Below are 24,110 nucleotides of genomic sequence, written 5' to 3'. Positions count from 1 at the left end.
AAAATAAAACAAGTTACTAAAAGATCCCATCAAGTTTGACCTTGAATAATTAGGTTTCTAATGCATAGGAAGGCCACTAATAACAAGCTACCGTGAAAGCAGAAATTCAAATGTTTTTCTTGCAGGCAGAATTGAAAGGAAACACATTGCTTTTCCAGTGTCTTTAATTTTCAATACGGAGTCTGCAATGAGCTGCTAATAATCATACACTATGCCATCAGGGTTTTGCACCTATTTACATATAAATAGTTCTGACCTGACTTGGCTACCTACAACGGTTAATTTAATTTATTGTCCTTTGGCAAGTAAATAGTCATTGGTTTTCTAGCACTTTTAACCTTGGCAAACCCTTGGGAAATAAAAATTAGATTGAAAGAAAATTACTAGTGGTGGAGAACAGTAAGAAAGTGACAGTAGTATATATAAACCCCAGGCAGCAGTGGAATAAAGTGTCATATTATTGTATGCTGTCTTCTAAAGTTCAATATTACTTTCTTGATTTACACTTCTGTAATTTTTTCCCAGTAATTCTTCTTGCTTTGGGGACTTTTGCACCTAACTTCATGTTTTTCAGCTGGGAAGAGGGATTAACCTATTTAGCATTAAAAAATCTATCAGAATTCATAAGAATAAACCAGTGATGTGCAACCAACAGCAGCTAAATAAGGTGACAGTTATTGACTACTAATGACTGAATAGTAAAGTAAGATTATTTTATCATCACTCCTATACCACTTGTATGATAATACATTTGAACCACCGCATTTCGGCCCCTGGAGTCTAGTGAGAAAAGCATTCCTTTCCTCTTGCGACACATACAGCTGTCTCCTGGCTTTCACTTCAGATGCAAAGTGCTCAACTGAGTGCACACATGATGACTCACTATTGACATTGTTATTGTAATGAAGTCTAGATAATGAAGAACAGGAGTGCAGTAATAGGAACTGACACTTCTGGAGATTGCTGGGAGTGCTAATCTTTTGAAAAACTTCTGAGTGCAAGGTTTTATAGAGTGAAAGAGTGACCATTTGTTAAAAAAAAAAAAAAAAAACCACATAGGAGAACTGAACACTGGAAAATGCCCAGTTTTGGGCCTGAGTTAATATCGAGTTAAAGGCAAGCAGCGCTGGCCTGAGGAAGTGTGTGAGCCTTCCCGCCCCTCTTCCTCACCTGGAACTGAGGTGCAGCTTTGTGGGGTCTCAGAGAAGGACGCGAGCCACCTCCTACCCTTTCAACACTGGCTCTGGGCAGAACCACAGGAGCAGGGATGGCAGGGTAAAGACAGTTGCAGAATAGATTTCCATAGATTTTTTAATTGCTCCTGGATTTCTAGAAATTCTAGATATGCAGAGTTCCTGTCTGCTCTCATGCATGTCCCGGACTCCCATTTCAGCATATTATAACACACAGTAGCTTGGAAAACAGTAAAATCAGTCACATACATGGAGTATCAACACAGTGGATATTTGGTTTCTGTTTTATGCTGGTGAAATTTGGCATTTTTACATTTGAGGCCATGTCACACTGTACAGAAACAAAACATCCAAGAGAACGATTCAAACACACAAAACTATAATCTTCATACCAAATGATCAGTGTAGATGCAAAATACAATCTGAAATTAAGGAAAACAGAATTCCTTAAGAGACCCAAGTGGTTGCAAATGCTTTCTCAGCAGTCGTCTTTAAAAAAGGAAAGTTATGTGCAGTTCCTCCCTTGCATTATCTATCTACATACCTACCTACCTACCTAGCAAAAATCCAACAGAACCTATTTCCGCAATTAAAATATTGCGCAGTGTCACTTATCTGAGAGGCTCGTGCTTGCTTTTTATCTAGGGTCACTTATCGGTGCAAATTAATAATCAACACTGCATATGATGACAGATAATGCTATGAAAAATTTTACATCTCAATAAAACTATGTTGTAATGGCTGCACCGTGCATTAAAAACAAGCCAAAAGACATCTATTATGCCATGGTTGAAATAGATATACTAATGTTTGTGCTACTATCAATGCTGTTCATTTAAAAGTATATTTTTCAAAGAAAAAGTAGGAAAAAATGTTTGTAGATAAAGGCTAGCTATGAACTTTTTCATAGACTTGTGTACTGCTACCCGCACAGTCTATGAGGCAGAAAAAATGGTTTAATGAGATGCCAGAATGATATTACTTGTCAACTTTTGGTGTTAAAACCATCTTCTGAGCATGTGTTGTTTTCAAAGGGGTCTTTTTAGCATCCTTTGTGCTTTCAGGTTGTGCGCTATTTTGATGCACTTTGCAGTAACCTCATTGTGTCACAGTGTGTTGGGAGTTCTCGGCTTCTCTGTGATTCCCCTATGAAGAAACAAAACTAAAAGATAATGTATTTAGCCATGTAGATTCCAGAGTGATTGATCTGAGAAGCCCCTAAGGGGCTTGCTTTTTCATCAGGCGCCAGACTCCCATCCTGCTGAATCCAGCCTCAAATGACATCTCAAGTGGGCAATCCAGCACAAGGTGCTTTTGAAAACAGAGGCCTATACAGAACTGTAGAAAGAGAAATAACCACTGACACTGTGGGTTTGGTTGTTGCTTTAGGAGAGCTTTAACAACATTTACTGCACTATTACTACAACAAATACTTTGAGAAAAAAGTAAGTTTTGGGGATTGCTGGTAGTTTGTATGTACATGAAACTGCTGCACAATTAATTTTCCAGAATTAAAAAAGAGTGAATTATTTCAGATAGGAAGGAAGTTAGAGGTATTGTCTGACACTTTATGAACTTCTGTTGCCAGACTCAAACTTTCTAAGATGGACAATATGCCACAGATGTGTAATCTAACTGTGGCCCTAATGTCCAGACACACTAGCATACTTTTTGGGGGGGACCACATGCTTGACTTTGTTGACTCTGGCCACAGCTGCTGATGAAGCAAAACCAGCTTTCCTAGTACTGTGACTGGGGGAAATTTAGCAGTTCTTGCTTGTTATGGTGGTTGTTCCAGTCCCCTGCCATGGAATTTCTCTGCTGTCCCTGCCATCCATTTCTCATAAAATGGATGCAGTTCTGCCCAAGGTATTTAATCTTGTCCTGTACTTACAAATCACGCTCATAGACACTGCAAGGCAAATGTCCTGCTCAGATGACATCCTAACTTCTCAAGGTGTTTTTTTCCCCCCTCTTCAGAGATTTCTCTTGCCTTTCTTGAGCATTTGACAAACGTGTGGCTCAAGTACATGCATACGTTTTTAACTATATAGTGGCTAAAATTTATGGCACACATCAACAGGTCCCACTGGACTTATGCCACAGTGAGTATGACCTTACCCAGCAGATTACGCATATACCTGGGATTGTTCAACATGAAAATCAATAAAAACTATAAATCCTCATGCTACATCTCAAATGACGATCTTAGAGGGCCAATTTGAATTATATTTCAGTCACCAACATCAATTAAATGGTTAATGTACAAAATTATGACCATCAAAACTAGTATTCCTAGTTGTTTCCAAGTTTTCAAAATATCTCTTCTCCTAAGCTACCAGCCCTCTTACAGTCCTGAATGTTTTGAGACTCTTTTTCCTATATCTTTGCCTCTGTTTTGTATCTTCTTTTTAAATTTTGATTTGTGACTGCACATTCTCCACCATCCACTGATGAGCCACTGTTAGTTATTTCCAAACCTCTCAATCTCTGTACGTTTAAAAAATGTTTTACATGTAACATTCCATTATAATCTGTTCAGTAAAGTTCCAGCTAATTCCCAAATTACTTTTTCTAGATTGCTTAAATGTGTGTTGTGGAGTACTTACACCTGAAAGCAGAGAAGAATGTGCTGAGAGAAGCTCTTATCCAAAATCCCAGGGATGTCAGTTGTCTTTTCATTGCTAATTATAAGGATTAAAAAACCACCATTCTCCGTAGTGTCTTGATCTGGAGAATATCTGAACTCCACAAACACAGCAGCAGGCTCAGGAAATTGGAAGTCCTGAAATGTTGAAAAAATTTAATAACATTTTTATGCCAAGACATTTTAACTGAAGTATTTTTATGCCAGAACTGTGTTACCAGCAATGCTTTTTTTTCATCCCATAGGAGACTTTTGTTTAAAAAAAGAAAATCAATAACCATTGTGCAAGAAAATAAATTCCATTTTCAGCTTGGAAACGATTTCCTTTTCCACACTTCTCTAAAACCATATTTTGCTTCGCAGTCACCTTCGGAGAATCATTTGCAAAAATAAACTTTTACATTCCTGATGTTAAAAGCACAAACATATTTTAAGTACCTGTACAAACAAACCAGAATTGTGTGCCTTAACATGATCCTTACTGGTTTGTCTCAGGTACTGTGAGCTATCTTAGCAGAGATTGAGTCACCATGTGAAATGCAAAGGCTGTTTCATTTCACATCAGTCATGATTCACCCTGAAATTTATAAGATTTTAGAAAGCTGCTATTTTATGCATTAGGTACTTAGGCTATTTGCTTCAATACTACAGCATCACTTTATCACTTAACTTCAAAGTGATTAAAACCCTCTATGAAGTAAGAGAATATTAACAGTTCCCATTCTACTGATGGGAGCTGTGTCAGAGAGATCTCACTCCAAGAGATATTTAGGAGAAACGCAAGTATTTCACCAGGAGGAAATGCGGAGCAGCGGGGCACATGACTTCCAGTGGAATCAGATGCAAACAAAGCATTGAGACTTTTGAAAGCCTACCTGATGCAGCTCGGGGTCTTTAGGTAATTTTGCACGTTTTCAAATATAGCCTGAAAAGACGGACTATGCCTACACTGCTGAGTCACATCTCAGCATGGAGTAATTTGCTCTGCTTCTCAGCAGGCTGAATCAGACTCCAATATTGTGCTGCTGCAATTTTACTATGCCCAGCATCCAAACAGCTTTACTTTAAAGCCAGCTTGGCAATACCTACACTGTACTCAAAGTGTTGCTTTAACTATGGTACAGGCATATCTGAACAGTAAAATTGGTCCAGTTCTTGTGTTAGCACTGAATGAGCATTTGCCATTCGAATGCTTTTTGACTAAAAACTTAATTTCCACTGAATCAACAGTTTTTCAGAAAACAATCAATTTCAACATAAAGAAAACCTTCTTTCGGAAAATCAATTTACATTATTTCACCTGAAGCTATGTGGTAGTGACCTGTTGTTGAACTGAACTGGTATGCTTAATTCAAGATCAACAAGTGAGCTCGCTGCTCATGGCTTGGATGGGTGCACTCTGCGCTGGGTTAAAAACTGGCTGGACGGCCGAGCCCAGAGAGTGGTGGTGAATGGATTCAAATCCAGTTGGTGGCCGGTCACAAGTGGTGTTCCCCAGGGCTCAGTGTTGGGGCCAGTTCTTTTCTATATCTTCATTGATGATCTGGATGAGGGGATTGAGTGCACCCTCAGTAAGTTTGCAGATGACACCAAGTTGGGTGGAAGTGTCGATCTGCTGGAGGGTAGGAAGGCCCTGCAGAGGGACCTGGCCAGGCTGGATCGTTGGGCCGGGGCCAACTGTATGAGGTTCAACAAGGCTCAGGGCCGGGTCCTGCACTTGGGTCACAACAACCCCAGGCAACGCTACAGGCTGGGGGAGGAGTGGCTGCAGAGCTGCCTGGCGGAAAAGGACCTGGGGGTGTTGGTTGACAGCCGCCTGAACATGAGCCAGCAGTGTGCTCAGGTGGCCAAGAGGGCCAATGGCAACCTGGCTTGTATCAGAATAGTGTGGCCAGCAGGACCAGGGAGGTGATAGTGCCCCTGTACTTGGCACTGGTGAGGCCGCACCTTGAGTACTGCGTTCGGTTTTGGGCCCCTCACTCCAAGAAGGACATCGAGGTGCTGGAGCGTGTCCAGAGAAGGGCAACAAAGCTGGTGAAGGGTCTGGAGCACAAGTGTTATGAGGAGCCGCTGAGGGAGCTGGGGTTGTTTAGCCTGGAGAAGAGGAGGCTGAGGGGAGACCTTCTTGCTCTCTACAACTGCCTGAAAGGAGGCTGTAGCCAGGTGGGGGTCGGTCTCTTCTCCCTAGTAATGAGCGATAGGACGAGAGGAAACGGCCTCAAGCTGCGCCAGGGGAGGTTTAGGTTGGATATTAGGAAAAACTTCTTCACCGAGAGGGCAGTCAGGCACTGGCACAGGCTGCCCAGGGAAGTGGTTGAGTCTCCATCCCTGGAGGTATTTAAAAGAAGGGTAGATGTGGTGCTTGAAGACATGGTTTAGTGGTGGGCTTGGCAGTGCTGGGTTAACGGTTGGACTCGATGATCTTAAGGGTCTTTTCCAACTTTAACAATTCTATGATTCTATAATTCTAAGTACAACAAACATAAGCCTACATGAACAACATGTAATGTGCTACTTTGGACAAATGAATTTGCCTACTAAACTAAATTAAAAGACTAACTTTAATTTCATTTTAAAAAATTACATTTTTGCTTGAATGGTAAATAGTGCCTTTCTCAAATCTATTTTTAAAAGTTTGTGTTCTATTAGCAAAAAAAAAAAAAAAAAAAAATCATTAATCTTCAATCTTTTGAAGCAATTTGGGCTGAAAATAAACATTAAATGTTGACATTTCTCCCAGAAAAGAAACTGTAAATTCTGATAAAGTCTGGCAGATTTAGACCAGTCCCTTTTTGAAAAGGAGCTAAGGAGTCCCATCCTACTGAAAGCAGCTGAGAGAACCTCCTGGAGGCCTGTGTCACTTTTGAAAATGGGAAAAAAGCTCCTATCCAACCTGGACATTTTCTAAATGTTTAGTGTTATTGTGCGCAACGTGTTATACATTAAAATCAGGGCAAAGCCAACCAATAAAACCAGATTTCTTGTCATATGTCCATTCTGAAATTGCTAAGTATACCTCTTTGCTCAGGACCATTCTCTCTTTAGGACTGCATGCAGCTGAGCTGCTGGTCATGATTTCAGTCGTGACATATAGTTTGACAACAGGGAAAGTGAATATATATTAATTTTCCATTTCAAAACCAGCATAACAGTTGGTTTTGATTATACCAGTTCCTTAGAAGATAGTAGTCCTGTTACCAGTTTGGCCTTGATACAAACGCTACAAGCCACAGCAGCTTCCAAATAGAAGATTTACTACAAATTAGGATCTGAATGGAAAGAATCAAATGGCAGACAGAGAGGATTATGAGTCTGCAGCTATATTCTGACATATATTGGATTATTAGGATTTGCATTCATTAGGAAAGTTAGACTGGCATTTGCATGAGTGTGATATATTGTGCAGTTCATAAAAGTCTTATAGTTAATATGAGAGGGGTAATTATAAGCAGACTTTTTCTGATCAACAGCTGTAGGTTTTGCACACTTCAACACTGCTTGTAGTTTGTTATGCCAAGCATGGCTCTGATCCTCCACAGAGCCTCTGCACCCATATCAAACTGGTGGGTTTTAACTGATGTAGGAGGCTGTAGTACAGTACAGTACTACAACTGCACTGTACTTCGTAGAAACTAGCCCCTGTCGTAACTAAAAGTTTTCATAAAATATATTGAGTGTTAAATCTGAGTTTCAGCTAAAATCCTGTGTGAAGTACAATTCATATTGAGCTGTATGGATTGCACTGCAGTAATGACAAGCAAGGTTGTAAGCTGGAGATGCAATCTGCAGTCTGTTACAATTAGTTAAGTCAGTGACTCAATAAATCAGAATCTATAAGAGAAAAGAAGTGTCCTGCTCTATCTATTAATTCATTTTCTAAGTATTTGGGTAGACCATGGAAGCTACTTAAATGACCCCCAAAGTCCTTGGCTATAGGCATCTTTAAGCTTGACTTGCACGCAACTTAACAGAATTCAACATTGTCTTAGGAACTCAAATACGTTAGTCTTCAAATTAAGCTCTGATGATGATGATTTATAGTCTTGAAAATCTTCTCACCCCCACTGTGAGTTGCACGGCAGCCAGGTAGACTTAGGGTTCCTCAGAGAAACCTGAACTGCTTCCTGAAGAATAGCTCTGCTGTGCAACCTGCCACAACACTGGAGCTGGACCAACTGTGACGGTGTTGAAACAACTGACACGTACAGCACGACGTAGAGGGGGAAGCAAGCAAGGGGAAAGCGGAGAGCTGAAGCCAAGTTCTGGGGAAGGCTGAACACAGAGTATTATACTGCTAAATGTATTTTCATGACAGGTGAATAATGAGCTCTTGTTGGTGAGATGCTGCTCGTTAGACTTCAATATTTAAAAGGATTTATGAAGGTTTATTACTAGGGACTGCATTAATAGAGTCTACATGGGTCTGCACTCCACCAGCCCATCTCCTGGTGTTGACGCTTTCCTTCTTTTATTTCAAAATAAGTAAAAAAAAATAAAGTAATAGAACTCCCTATTTGCTTTCCAGAGCTGAAGGAGCAATTAACTGTGGGATCAAGAGGCAAGAAGGAAGAGACCTCAGTATTAAGCTATTTGATTGCAGAGAGAAGCAAAACTATTATCAGCATTAATACAGAGAGATCAGAAGCCTCAATATGAAGGTATTAAAAATGCACCCAATATTGATCGACAGGTTTACCATAATTATGTAGTAGAAGTTGATTCAGCCAACTGTGCTTTCAGACTTTCTGGGTGATGTATCTCCCGGCTCATGAAATATAGTCTGATGCTATGAATACTCACTGACAGCTTCATTTTAGTAATTTGCCACGGCAGACTGACATTTTATTAGCGCTCAGTAGAAGACACACTGAAATTAATAGGGGAGACTCTTGCTTTCAGCAGGCTTTGGATAAACTAATAGGTTTTACTTCTGATAAGATAGTGGGAGACCCTCTTAAAACCACAGTAGCTTCAAAATTTTCAGAAAATTAAAATGAGTGGGAGTTGTGCATCTGAGTCCCATTTCTGCTTTTGAACACTCCTCTTCTTTATAATTACACAAAACACTTGTCAGGATGAAAAGTCAAGAGAGAAGCATGCAAGATGCCTCACCTCTGCTCTGATACGTCTCCCCTCAGATTAGTTTGCTCTCTCTTGTTCCATTCGCTTTCCTTTTCTAGTCTCCGTTCTCAACCAACCATTTTCTCCAGTCTGTCCTCCCATCTTAATCTCTCCATCAAGCTATTTGCTACTGTTTCCATCAGTGGATCCAGGAGCTATTGCCCTGCTAAGCAAGATAACGTTTATCTCTAGCTATCATTCCCAGTTCCTAGACTGTTCTTCCCAGTCTGTTCAGCTTTTCTGATGTGGCATTGTCTAATTTGATTTTGAGTCAGCATCAGAAAATGAATCACTGAGAGCAAAGGAGAGACAGGCTCTTATCCAATGTGTTGTCCATCCACACATCAGCCTAGAGCGCCTCAAAAAAGCTATTACAGGGAAGAGACTTGGGGTCTCATGGTCCTGAGCAGTAATTTGCAGTAAACATCTTTACTCTGTTAACCTGTAAGAGCCGTGAAGTGCTGGAGCAGACTATCACGGACCCAAGTGAGCCGCAGGGCCTCTCCAACCTCTCATCCTTCCCTGGGGTTTGGCTGCTTGTGTTCCAAGCCAGCTTGGACGCAGTGCAGCTGTATAACCTTGGGTCTGACTGCTGTGTGGGAAAGCTGCAAGAAGCTTTCATGTCAGAGGTCTCCCTGGCTTTTCTTGGGAGCTGCATTTAAGCCACGTACCTTGCCAGTCTCAGTCCTGGCTCGCTGACTGAACATCCCGGCTTGAACTTGGCCCTGCCTCATCACCTCTGGACTGTGACAGACCCTAGTTGCCATCACCAGACCTGCTCTGCTCATCCTGCTTGGGTACTGTGGGACAGCACCCTTGTGGGTAAGGACACTATCCCTGCCTACCTGGCACACGCAGGCTCGCCCACCCTCGCAGAGCAGCCTGCCCAAACAGCCTGAGCAATGCTGGCTCTGGAGGAAAGGAGCAGGCCAACATACAGATCATCTTTAGGAAATTTAGCAGCTAAACACTCTACACCACGACTATACATTTATCAAAGACTTATAACTGAATCCAATTAGACCCTCAGCAAAAGGAACTTCCCTAATAGCCCTTCTGCCATTCAAGCCCATGTCCCAGAGAGTAAGGCAGCCAAAGAGCTCAAAGATATGTTAACAGAACTTTTCAAGAATACCAAATAATACATTTCTCCCTACAGTTCCATTCTTGTATCTTAACAGCAATGACTAAATTTAAAATAAAATAAAATAAATTGGCCTGTATGGTTGAGGTTTGCACAGTTTAACCATCAGGAGGGGAGAACTTGACAAGAGGAAGCACAGAGCAACAGAACATGGGTTGTATACAAACCCAAGAATCCATGTTAGTTTTCCATTCCTATTTGGTTCACATCCCTGTCTACAGGTATTGCAATTTATTATGCTCTTTCTTTATACAGTCATCGGCCAGACTCACCTTTTGTTCCCTTTTATAATGCAGATATGCAGTCCTGAAGGTGACAGCTTCTGATCTGCACATTCACCAGCTCTGTGTGGCTAACAGTGATGTTAAAGTGCCATGGTTCCTTCCATTTCAAGCGATTTCAAGGCAGAACTTGGTCCCTGAACCAGACCCAAAGGCCACTGAAATCAAAAGAAATACTCTGATTAGTCCCAGTAAGATCTGAATCAGTCTAGTAAAGAAAACTTTCCGTAGAAGCTAGCCTAGGATTGACTCCCTTATCAAAAGGCACTCCAAAGCACATTTGTTATTAATCCTCCTTAATCCCACCCTAAACAGTTCCAGTTTCACTTTACTTCACTCTCCCCTTGTAAAGTTAAAACTTCCAGAGGTTTTAAAGACACTTCCTTGTCAAAGGATCACTGGAGGGACCAGTGGAAGTTTAGGGATCGTTAATTAGACCAGGAAAGGATGAAGGTCTATTAAAAATTGCTCATCTGTGAGTGTTAATTTAGCAGCTACTAGGTATTTTTCTCTTCTGGGATGGTAGATGGAAAACAAGCTGAGAAAATAAAAGGCAGAAGAAAATAAGAGGGGGAAAAAAGGTCTGAAGCTTATCAGGAGAAAATGTTAATTACATTTTAAAGTCCTTAGTCACCTAAGCTTCTATTTACAATAGAAATAGAAACAGTCCAAATTATCTCTACATTTTTTTAAAACTGTGATTACAGTTCTGTTTGCTACTTTTCTCTCATTATCTTTACTCTGACTGGAGAAACATCAAGCACTTCTAATTTCTAGATATTATTTTGTCACTTTTTATTGAATTTCTTGTGTGTGTGTTCTAACGAACATACATCCAAGGAGTGTGCAGCCATGTGAAATGCGGAGCCAGGTGACTGCAAGAGTCACTGCTGGCTGTTTAGTGCTAACCAAATGTGCTCCCACCAAAGTCTCAGGCTACGGGATATTGGAAATGAATCCTACCACCACACCTTCCCCAAGACATCATTGCAGGCTACCTCATAGTAGTGGCTGTTAAGGTGCAATGGCAGCAAAAAAAGGACTTTGCAAAAATGGCACAAAACAATATCACCTCTATATCTTGGACCACTGAAATAAAAGGTTATGTACAATTAATACCTTTTCGTGCAATGAAATACATCAGGATTTTCCTACTGAATTGAGTGAGAGCAAGACTGTGCCCATAGCCTACAAAGTGGGCAACAGCTGTAAACAAGTGTAATCTCTTCTCTAGGGCTGCATTTTTATATGCCAGAAATAACACAAGGTAGTCTTTCTTTTAAAAATGCTGTGTTCATTAGCAAAGAATACTCAGTCTAAAGAAATGACTGACCTTTTCTAAGATGCGTCAAATTTCAATTCTTAAGAAAGGAAAGGTCTTTGTCTTTAAAAGTGGTCATTTGCTTTCTGAGATTCTAGTCTGAACGTTCTGTGTAAGACACCACAGGTTGCAAAGTTCCTGACATCTCAACTATGTGTAGTTGAAATATTTTGATTCTTCACTTTGAAATAATTCCATTGTTAAATAATAGGCAAAGGTAACCATAAAATTATTTTACAAGCCATAAAAAAACCAAATCCTGGCACATTTCTATTCAAAAGAAAGTTTCAGATATTAAATTATGTATTTACTTATTTTTTAAATAGGTGAGGAAAGTCAAAGTTATTTTATTGTAAGTTTACTGTGCAAATTTGTGTGGGTTTGCAGGCATTTCTAATGAAAATATGAAAACCAAAAAAACATTAAATACTAGAGCGAACAGTATGATTCTGTCATCTCTACCCATGGTACTAGTCTTTGGGTGTGCGTTCAGCACGTCAAAGTTTAAGAACAGCAAGGATTAAATGATCAAATAAAAATACCGTATGATATGGCAAGGAGATTCAGTTTGAGATGGCTTGCTGTATAAACCAAACAGTCAGGCATGCTGAGAGTTCACTTGCAGACAGTCAGATTTCATTAGTACACTCACGCTGGACCAGATACACACCTGTGCGAAGCCCTAAAATCTCGAGACACCACAGGTCTGACTTATTCAAAGTCTTGATCTCAGTTTTCCAATGCTAGATGCAAACTCATTGTTGGATTTTTCTTTCAATAGTCATAGGCAAAGCAAGATGAAATTTCTCTCTAGCTATGAATGCATTCTAATTGCTGTACTAAAACTCCTCACTAGAGGAAATGACTTCTGGCTTTGCAGACTATCAAATTTCTTGAGAACATTGATTTGTAAGCAGAACTTCTAGCTGAAATGAATGGCACAAACCTTGGTGTGAACCCTGATTTTTAGTATTCAGCTTGCTTTCCACCCATTCTGCTTACATTCCTTTCTTCCCCCTCTCAGCCATGCTTCTCCTATTAAGTATCCCATCATTGCAACAGCCCTTTTTAAGTGCAAAAAGCAGTTCATACATATAAAATGAATAAATGCTGAAGTCTGTCTGAGTAAGAGCAGATCATCACAGGACCTAAATAAACACTACTAGCAAAGCTGCATTTCCACTAGAAACTGCTCAGCTTCCATGTTTACCAGATCAGCCAGGTGAGTCCACCTAAATCCGGGGCTTGAGCAAAATCAGTCACCTCTGCGTGAACAGAGAGGAGCTGCAGAAAAGGGTGTACCCCCACGCAGAGGTGGGAGATTGCAGCTGTTTTAAATAGTTCTCCGGAGAAGAAGTGGGAAACCAGTCATAGGTCCTAAGCAGGGGTGCAGAGGGAAGAAGAAATAATGTCTCCCGGATGCTTCAGGTGATTACGACAGAGCGCTCCCTGCAGAGAGGACAGCTCCTGGCACCACAGCCCTGCAGCAGCGAGTGTCACACCAGGCGGACGCTTGGCAGCGCCATAAAAGCACCGTGCTGACAGCACAAGGAGAGCATTCCCACCACCCGCACCTATGGAGGTCTGAGCCAAAACATATGCCTTCACGGTACAGCAGACTTTACTTCGTTATTATCGTGGGTTTCGTTAACCGCCCCAGACACAAACGCTCTGTTTTGTTTGTGGTAATACTGCCACTGAACCTCCCCGAGGGAATAAAGGGAGGTCTCAGCATCATATCTCTCTCTGGCTCAATCACCTAGTCTGGGAAGAGTTGCTGGACCTCAAAAAGCTAATACACATTTGATGATTCTGTATGATAGCCTCAGAAATGGATATTTCCGTGGCAATGAATAAAAGCCACTGCCTGCGTGCACTGAGTGAAACCGAAGCCCCTTCCGCTGTAGGCTGCTGCAAGGATTTTGCATGAAATATTAAAAAGAAGCCTTCATGCCTGGAGTCCTTACTGGGTCACCTCAGCCTTCAGCTATCCTGCCAGCTCAGTCCTCTCCTCAGGGTGTAATTAAATAAAGGCAAAATGGTATGAACCTGCTAATGGCTTCGCATTGCCCAGAAGGAAATCACTGAATTACCCTGGGATGCCTGCTCTGATTAGGAATAGCACTTACTTGATTGAGGTACTTCATTTGGCAGTGAGACTAACAGTATATAAGCCGTGGAACTGAACAGCATTAAAGGGAAACCACCTCAGAATATGCTCTTGCAAAGAAGATTAGTGAAGGTTAAAAGGATCACAGACTATACACCCACATCCTTTCCGAAAGACCTACAGACAGAGTCTGATTTCAAGCTGGCTGGTGTTTTTAGCCAAGCTGAGTGCCGTTATCTGGAGGTACATCAGCATAGCTGAGATCGGGGGCCCAGGGATTCTATCTCAGGGATAGAAATTAACAGTTTGTTCCATCAGCATAGCTTGACATATGCTCTGAAGCTACTTTCCGAGTCAAACTCTAAATATTTAAAAGTTAGTAGAAATATCTCTCCTTGGGCAAGATTATTCCACCTCTGCCTATTGTAGGATGTCCTGTATTGTCTTCTGAGGCGCCTGGTGCTCGCCCCCTGGGGAGAGGACGAGATGAGCGTAGTCCAACTTATATTCTGATTTGTAGTCTGGTGCAAGCAAAGCCAGAACTCATATCTGCTGAGAAGAGACAATTTTTTTAAATCCCATGAAAAATAAGTGAAAGGGTTTTGACAGCCCTTTTTTTCAACTGTAATTATCTTCAAAGTAATTATCTCCAGAGGAATATAGCTCTGCTCTTCCATTGCATTAAACCAACCTTGTTTTTCCTTTTCAGAAGCAGCGTAAGTAAGACAAAATCTTGATTGTAAAGAACATATTGTGAAAGTGAGGGGAAAAAATGTGTAATTACAAAAAAGCTGCTTAAATTTTTGCTAAAAGACAGAAAAGAGGAAAGACTGAGGAACAGCAATAGCTATGGGTTTTTTTTAACAGCAGAGTTTCTTTGGATGAAGTTGGTGGCTCTGAAATGGAAAGAATGAACAGTGCAGCAGGATGCCGCCCCAGCATGAAGAACATCGCAGACGCAATAATGGGGAACTACATGAGGAAGACAACAGAGTTTATTTTTCAGCAGCTACATCCACACTGTGCTATGCCCTGTCTACACACACAGGGCATAGCTCAGAAGGCAGGTTTAGATCGCATTTCCAGGCTAAAGAGCACCAACCATTTAATAAGAAAGATAAACTTTTCCAGATACCATAGTCTGTAAGCCCTACTACGACTTCCCTGAGTTGAATGGACCAACTGCTGCTCCACAATGAGGACATGAAAGACAAATTAAAGCTCGGGTCCTTTTCTGTTAGTTTACATCTTTTCTCTCCCCTTCCTGCTTTAAATTATAAGCAACTCAGCTGGTTGGTTCAGTGAGTTCCCTTAACCAGGAAAAAGTCTGGCTGCTCCCACCTATACACTTAGCTTCTAAAATTAAGGGGGGGGGGCGCAGGGAGGGGGGCAGGCAGGAAGGAACAAACCTAGAAAGCTCAGGCACATGAAATTCTTTTGCTTTATCAAAATAATTAAAGCCAGAAACTCAGAAACTGGACAACACCCTTGCTGCAATATGTCTACACCATTTATCACTCATGCCTCTGGCCAAATACCAGCCATTCCTTAAGATCCTTTGGTGTGTAAATGCTCATGAGAAAGTTTTTCTGTCACCAGCAAGAATATATCAGCTGGAGATGTCACGAGAGGCTGTTTAGAAAATGCAAACACTATTCCATCAAATAGAAATATATGAAAGAAATCATTTCTATTGAACCCAGTGTAAATCATGGAAGGGTTTGGGTCCACGGGGCTTTGATTTTAAATTCTTCAACCCACACGTTCCTGCTAGTTGGTCACTATTTCATACATCCAGTCTGAATGTGACTGCATACAGCGACACCCAAACCAGTTAACCAACTTCCAGCAACAGACACCTATCACTTGAACTACAGCGCTACCACCAAAGATGGCGATAACAGCAAGTCAGTATTGTCTATATGTTTAGTGTATAACACTGCCAGCTTGCCAGAAATAATTTCAATGACTGGCAGCTCCATCAAGGAACTAAGACCACCTGGCTGAGGTATTGTAAGGGATATGGAAAAACAATGGTCCATCAACACATGCCGCTGGAATGTGTTTCTGAGGACAGCCAGTGTTTTCTTTGGAGGAAAACTGTTTCTATCAAGAACTCAGAGACTACTATTTTTCTGAACCACATAAAAGCAAAGTTTTTCATCAACTTCAAGCCACAAAAAACCACTAAGGCTAGATATAAGGCAGGAAAAGGTTCTGCTTTGCGTGCAGATGAAAGAAGACCTGTATCTTCAGTTTAGATCATGAAAGCTAGTGATCGTATCACGTCTAATCTCTGCAGCTTAGTCGCACACGGGATCTCCATCCTTCTCACATCAAGCTTCTCTGCTTTCTTTCTCTTCCAAATCTCCATGGAAATCACGATCAGGTGCTGACCCCATGGAGTTGCTGTTTATCCTTAACCTGCATGTGACTTCTGCTTTTAGGCTCTCCAGCATAATGTCCGTATGTGTTTCTTTAGCACGAGCACCTGCTCTCCAGAGCCCTGCACTCCTGCGTGCTGCTATACCAGTACTGCTACTTGTACCCGATCCCCAGCCAGCCGGTTCCCTCCTTACATTCAACAATTCAGCTGTCCCTTCTCTTGTCAGCCACAAGTGGTTTTCCGGGCTGTTAATGGTGGAATTTGGTAATAAAGTCCACATTATTTGATTCTGAACAGGCAATTAGACTTCCTCATTTAGTTTTTAAGGCTTTAACTGACTGACTTGACACTAATGTGAATTAACCAGCATCCCACCCTGCTATGCCACTACCATTAATGCCAGTGCAATGTGCACAATAATTATGATATATTATATCACTGGCAGCTCATCTCCGTATCATTCACTTCCCCCCCCCCCCCCCCCAAATTGGTCTGATGGTAGGATCACACATTCCCTAATTAACACCTTCTTTCTGTGGTTACTAATGAGTCTGTTGATACCACTTCTTCAGGCTGCCTCTATTATAATAAAGTCTTGTGGGTATACCCAACTCCAACTGTCCCCTTTAATTAAGAGACAGATGTCATTGACTCTCTTTCACTTAACACTTAACAGACACGTAGTCCCCTGGATGGCAAGTGAGAAAGGGAAATGCTTCATCTTTTGTTTCTTTCTTCATTGTACATGGCAGGACTCTGGGAAATGGCTTGGGTAAGGGACTGGGAAGTGTGACTGATACCTGAAATAGCAGCATCTGGGAGGTGGCCAGCCTTGGACTTTTTTAATGAAAATGGGGTTAAGACAGAACACAATGAATTTATGGAGGGAACAGAGTAAAAAGTGATTTATGGAGAAGATTTAAACAAATCACAGGAGAAAACAACTCTCCCATTTAACAGGACTTGTCAGGTTCACCTATGGCTCTTTCTGCAGCTTCACCAGAAATTAGGAACAGCCAGTTGTGTTCATTTCATATTCTGAGGACCATTGATCTGATCCAAAACCCAACAAAGAAGGGGATCTCATTTAGCTTTGTCAGGCTTTCACTGACACTGGATCATGGAAGCGAAGACTTTCTATATAAGATAGTCCATGCTGGTTGTAAAATGGCATGAGAAAAGGCAGAACATGAAATGGATACACAATGTCTGCTACAGACATCTTTTCAGTAAACTACCATCGTGTCTTTGCTCTTTACAGCAATATTTAAGCTAATCCTTCAGGAGGCTAAAAAGATGGAAATCAATAGTATTCAACTCTTCGTTTTAACATCGAGAAAGCTATTCAGGACTTAGCATTCATACAAAGCACCTGTCCTATTCCTTTTAGAGGTCTTGTATCTTTTGATTGTGTTTGTTTACAAAAGGGGAACATGTATACAAGAATAAAATATACACTTCAGAAGAGCAGATTCATTCATCTGTGTTCACATATTTCTTTTGGTACTATACAACATTATTATAGTCATAAAGTTTTATTATTTCATAAATGTAAAATAATACCTTCAAATTCTAAAGTCTATTTTAAACACTAAAGCTGAAAAATAGAAGACAATTTAAATAACAAATGCTCATTTTATATTTTGTATGCTTTTTGAAATGGAAAAACTCAACCTTTGAACACAGAATGACAATTTAAAATTGTGACTGATTTTGAGCCCAGTTCTAAGTTACCATAAGGGTTAAAGCCAGAGATGTTGCTACTTTGAAATCCAATAGCTAAGCTTTCAACAACATTTGCTGCTCCGGTTTGGGCTGCTTTCTTGTATTTCCTCTATGGCTCTTACAATCATTTTCAGCATCTGCCACAGTGTCTTGCTCAAATTCATAAGGACTCACAGTTGCCTTTCTCATGGTCCCACATCTCCTGTTATCAGACATATTTTTGCAAAGTGATCTGTAAGAGTATACAGATACTTTCAAGTAAATAACCATTTCATGTAAGATGCAAGGGAAAATAAACCCATGCTGATAACGTGTGCAATTCATCAGAGATGTAAATGATACCTATGTATCTTTTAATGCTTATGATTTGATTTCAAACGGCTTGCACCTGAAGCCACGAAAAAGACTTTCAAATAAGGAGCCCAGTGGAAGGTTAAGGCAATGCATTTACAAATCTGGTGCCCTGTGGTTTTTCCTCTCCTCAACATAATAGGCCTGAGACTTTACCTCTTTGGCTGTGCATAACAAAAGCCTTCAAGCTGGAGAAAATGGTTTAGGAGGGAAGATGTGATAGTATTGGGAAAATCATTAACAACAGGAAGTATCAAGAACATGAAAAACCGCTTACTCAAGCAAAGCAAATGAGAAGAGTGGGAAATCACTGCTCTAGAAAACCCAGAAGAAAGTGTGATACCCTATAAACTGCACTATTATTCATTTCTGTTGCAAGCCACAAAGCTTTTTCTTTCATAAGATCTTTTCCGGTGGATAAGCCCCTTACAACCACAATGCAGGAATGCAACTTACTGGCCTTCTGTAGAGAGACAGACAATCCAGCTTTCAGAGTTTACCCCACCTCCAGATTTAATATAGGGCTATTGTACTGTTGCATGGGTTACTATCTTCAGCAAGAGAAACATTAGCAAGGGTAAAAAAAAAGTTTCCACTATTGCTGGTTTGAAATAATAGTTCATTTTAATAATGACAATTGAAAGGCTTTCACACTTGGACTTAAGAAATGGCACCTTTTTCTTGAAGTGGACATGTTAATATCTTTTTTGTTTAGTTTTTTTTAAACACTGTGATGTATTTCTCCATTCCAGGTTCTCAGGATGAGTTGTGCTTATTGAACCCCTGCCCCATCAGAACACAGCAGCTAACCATTGTTTCTGGATACACACATCTTGACTGTCCTCCATTATTTACCTCAGGTAGCCAGCACAATAAAACACCTACTGCCCTGGTCTTGTATCCAGTAAACCATGTTCTTCCTTCTGTGATTTTTTTTTTTTCTTACTTGATTATTTATCTAAGTGAATTGGGGCTATTCATCCATAGCAGTCTGAAAAGTTATGCTTTATAGTCAACATTTGGCCAGATTAGAGCTTTACCAGTGAAATGCATGATTAGCTGTTCCCTTACCAGCTGAACATACAGTATTACTTACTGTATACCTACAATCCATCAATTAAGTACAGCCAACTATGCTATCGGTTGAAGAGTTCATGAATAGTGCTGTAGTGTTCTCCTCCAGAGATCCAAAATGGGATAGCATATTGTCCCACTGAAGTATTTCATGAAGGTTAGCAACCAAAACACTGGTCAGTTGAGCAGGTATCTCCACATCACAATCACATCTTCATTTGCAACCATTGCACATCTTAAGCCACACTACAGCTGTGGTACAATCACATTTTAGTATAAAGATATTTTTGTTTGCAAAAGTGTGAAAGAGTAAAATTGCTCTTTTAGTGATAGTGTAGTAACTGCCAAATATATTTATTCCCCAGTGAAGGGAGTTATTAAATCAAGAAGTCTTGATCCTCTCCACCCTGCCTTGGCAACAGAAATGTAAGTATGCGAGCTGGCTGCAATTTGCATGAAGAATAGATAACACAGATGAAAGATCGCGGGCAGCTTTTAAAGAATTCACACTGAAAGCATCTCCAAGAGGTAAAAAAATCTACAACAAAAGATTGTTTGTGGAAGTTCTGGATACAAATCAGGGCTACAAGGAGGCATTCAGAAAGGTGCTGACTTATAGGACAGCTAAACACCTCACCTCTGCCAAAACTGCATCCTGATTGATAGTATTAACTGTCTGCAAATAGGCCAAAGAATTCAGAGGGACACACAAAATGCAGGTTAATGGTGACACCTCACTGTTGGCAAAAACCGTTTGGGCTCAAGTTGCTACGGAAATGAAATGAAAATATTCTAAATGAAAAGAAATGAAAAGATTTTTAAATGTCATAAAATTTACTTGTCAAAAAAATACGGAGGTGTGGGCAACCACCAACTTGTCCCCAGAGGAGGCAAAAATGGCCTCCTCCCCAGACAAGTCCATATCCTTGGCTGTAGATCTGTTCTAGCCACAAATCTGCTCAGACCCATCGTATACAAACTCACCGGAGGAACAGGCTTGTCCATAGCTGCCATTTAAGAACAATCTTTGTTGGAGCTGAGCATGCACAGTACTTCCTTTAGTCAACTCTAGATAGGGAAGGGCAATTTGAAAAAGCAAAAGTGTCCTTCAAAGTTCCAGGTGAAATCTGATGCTATAGAACGGGTCAGTGTTGCCACCTACTACAAGCAATGGCCTCTCTCTCACAAAAGCACTAGGAGAAAGTGGGTGAAGGAAACAGCAAAGAAGGTGTCAGCTGAGTGGGTGGAGGGTTCGGGGTCTGTCCTCTCCTCTCCTGCTCCGAAAGGAACAGGCACAGGTAGGACAGAGTAGATTACAGGAGCATCCATCCCCCATTGCAGCTCTCACATATCTTCGCTGTCATACAGTTAGAAACCCCATAGTAAGCTTATAATTTTCTATTACACTTTGGAGATCATTAAATCAATTTCTATGGAACCCTGCTAATTACACAGGCTTTCCCATAAAGGAAAGAACTAGTTCCCTTGGGGGAAAAAAAATAAAATCAATCAGGCCGTTAAAAAAAATTAATAGACTTTTCTGTGTATGTTAATCTGAAACAATATGAGCCAACTATGCTTACTGACACAATCATATTTCCTCTTCAAGAATATGACTAATGAGCTCAAAAGACGCAAGCCTACATGGCACAGAAAAGGACTCCAGAGAACAGAAACTTTCTTCTGACAGTACAACAAACTTTAGGTAAACTGAGACATATCCTCTTGGATGTCGGGGGTGCAGAGAGAGTCAGGATTTAGTCAAAGTTACAAAGCGATTCTGCAGACTCAGTTCTGCCTCTTTGAATGCTAGCTCATGTGGGGAGATAGACCAGGGCTCCCCAGGGCACCAGGTCCAGTCTTCTTGGCTGTTGCGTGACAAGCGTGTTACACAAATACGTCTATAATTTTCCACTTGGAAATCCTGACAGCTCTTCTCAATTTATTTGAAAAGTTAGGGCATACTGGGGGCTGCCACCTACATCAGCATCCCTACCTCATCCCCAGTGGTCTTGCAAAAGAAGCTGAAGCACGTTGCCCAGCACACCTGTGGTTTCTGTACCTTCATCTCCCAAAAGACCAGTTCTTTGGAAAAGCGTTTTCAGGCACTTGAGCTGGCTCGGATCACAGCACAGACAGGGGCTGAGGAACAAGGTTTAGATTCCTGGGTTCTTTGCTGATAAAAGCAAATAGGTTCAAGTCAATCCCAAATGAGTGAGACCAGATGCTGTCTTCCAAAAGCATGTCCGAGGCAGCAGTTGAAAGAACGTGGCTTTCCCCTGCCCCTGAGCTGAGAGGGGCTGTCCTCACTGCTGGGAAAGTGTGCTGCCCTCTCTGGAGACTGCTAAGCCTTCCAGGCATGACTTTTATCCCTATCTCAAAGCTGCTTCTGAAGATCAATGTTTTTGCTGTCAGACTATACCAAATGGCAGAGATTTTTTAATTTTTTTTTTTTTCAATTCTCCAAAGCATCAGCAATCCTCAATTCCCCATTGGCTTTATTTCCTCTCTTCCCTTGCCCCTACCAGAAAAAAAAAAAAAGAAAAAAACAAAACCATCCTCCATATTATCACAACCCTTCACGTCCATGCTAGAGTCACTTCAGCAGACCAGCCGGCCCTTTGGTTACATACTTGGAGGAAGTGACTCCTGGCAAAGGGAAGAAAAAGCTTCACTTTCATAAAGAATCCAATTTTAAGGGGCAGATCATCATGTCTGGACTTAAGACAGTAAGTGACAGGGGCTATAAACCAGAAAAGAAAAGATTTTGTGGCCTGAGGTCCTGTAGGCAGGATAAATCCTTCAAATTACACAAGATCCTGGTTAAACTCATTACCTGCTGTTCAGAAGTCTTCCAGCATTTTTCATTCTTTGCTAAATTTATCACACTAAATCCCTTCCCTAAGATCAAAGTCTTTTGGGATACAGAAGCTGAAAGACTTTAAAGTGCTATGATCCAAGGGGACTCTATGATGAAAACAGGCTTCAGTAATACAACCTCTTAATTGTTACCGTAACTCAGCATGATACGCTCTCTCAATGTCATCAGCAATGAAAGGCTTCTCAACAGGAGATACTGATTTAGGGGATCCACCCATTGTCTCATATGCATTCATAAGCGTTGCTGAGAGAGGCAGCCTTGCTCAGAGGTCTCTCAGAATAATTAATTTTCAAAATATCATTACTTTTTTAATAGAGATTCTTTTGCAGTACATCACCTCCATCACCAGAGAGAAAAAACCCCACATTTCTCCATATATATATATATATTTACCTTCGTGGCAATACTTCACATTTTAAATAGTAAGACTTGCTTTCTAGTGGAGGTCCAGTTCAAAAATCAATTAAATAAATTGGAAACAATGGAGGAGTTAATGTATTTTTATTTTCCCCAGTTGTTCTAGATACGTCCAAGGAATACAATATCAGCTGAGGGGAGAGAGCAACAATCAACAATATAAAAATCAGCCTGTCTAAGATACTTCTCCATCGATCACTTCCATAGTACCCAGACAATATGTTCAATAACAAACTCAAAATACGAATTAAAGTTAGATATTCCCTAGTTGTGCTACTGCTTTCCATTGGGGTGCATCACTGGCATTTTTAACAGATATTTTAATTATCTAAATTTTGCAGGACTTTCTACATTTCTGTGTGTATTTCAAACAGGAGAGACAACTATACAGAACAAAGGTTTTGACTTCATTACAAAGAGGGGCAAATGTCAAGGTGGCTCATTTATTTCTCTAGGGAAAATTAAGTTTATTTGCTACAGACCTACCAAATATTTGCTTCCAAATCATTTTGCAAAGCTGCTCCCTACAAGTCCTCCTCCCTTTCCACATCACCTCAAACAGCTCCCCAGGAGTCTGCACACATTTGCTGATCTGACACTACCTGTCAACAGCATTGCGTAGAGTTCATAAAAAGTGGCACTGAGGTATAAAACTCTTCATTCCCTGGGATGTAAAGCTGTGCCTATCTTGACATGTCTTACTCTCCGAGGACCTTGACAACCCAGAGAGCCAGCCCCAGGGGTTATCTTACTCATACATACTGAAGTTTGCTGGAAAGAACAGGCCAAAACCATTGCATCAAAGTCCATAGAGTCAGCCTCAGACTTGCCTTCCTTCAGCCATTAACCTCCTGCCTAAGCCAACAGAAGGTTCCTGGAAACCTCCCTGCCATTTTCACTTGCACCAGCAATTCTTCTGTGCTCAAGTTACGCAGGCAAAATGCCTTCAATACTTACCAGGATTACTCCTGAATTGCACCAGTAACACGGTCCAAAAGAACTGCTGCCAACGTTGTACAAGTCAACTCTTCATCAAAATGCAATAGACATTTCATATAAAAAGCTAAAAACCCACAAGCAATGACAAAAAAACACTATCAGAAAATTCCATTTTCCATAAGGATGGATGAGAACCAGCTTGCACAGACCAGTGCCTCTACATAAATACTGAAGACAAACTCCTGAGTGAGAGTCAAATGACTAAGACACAAGGACTAAATTCTCCCTGGCCAAGCTGTGTTTAAGGTAGGATAAAGGACTGGGAAACAAAGGGAGCTCTCCATGACCATGATTTTATGGCTGATCAGCTTAGACCCTTTTGTGTTGTTCTCAGCTGCTTTTGACCAAAAAGAGCCTGCGTGGGGCAAAGAGGTTAAGAAACTTATGACAAATGGGCACAGGGAAAGTCTGTCCACTTGCGGATGAAGTCGTTACAAACGGCATAGACAAATTCAGCCCC

The sequence above is a fragment of the Platalea leucorodia genome (genome assembly GCF_965183815.1).
Source record: "Platalea leucorodia genome assembly, chromosome: 5".
NCBI classification, from domain to species: Eukaryota; Metazoa; Chordata; class Aves; order Pelecaniformes; family Threskiornithidae; genus Platalea; species Platalea leucorodia.
This window is presented reverse-complemented; position numbering follows the sequence as displayed.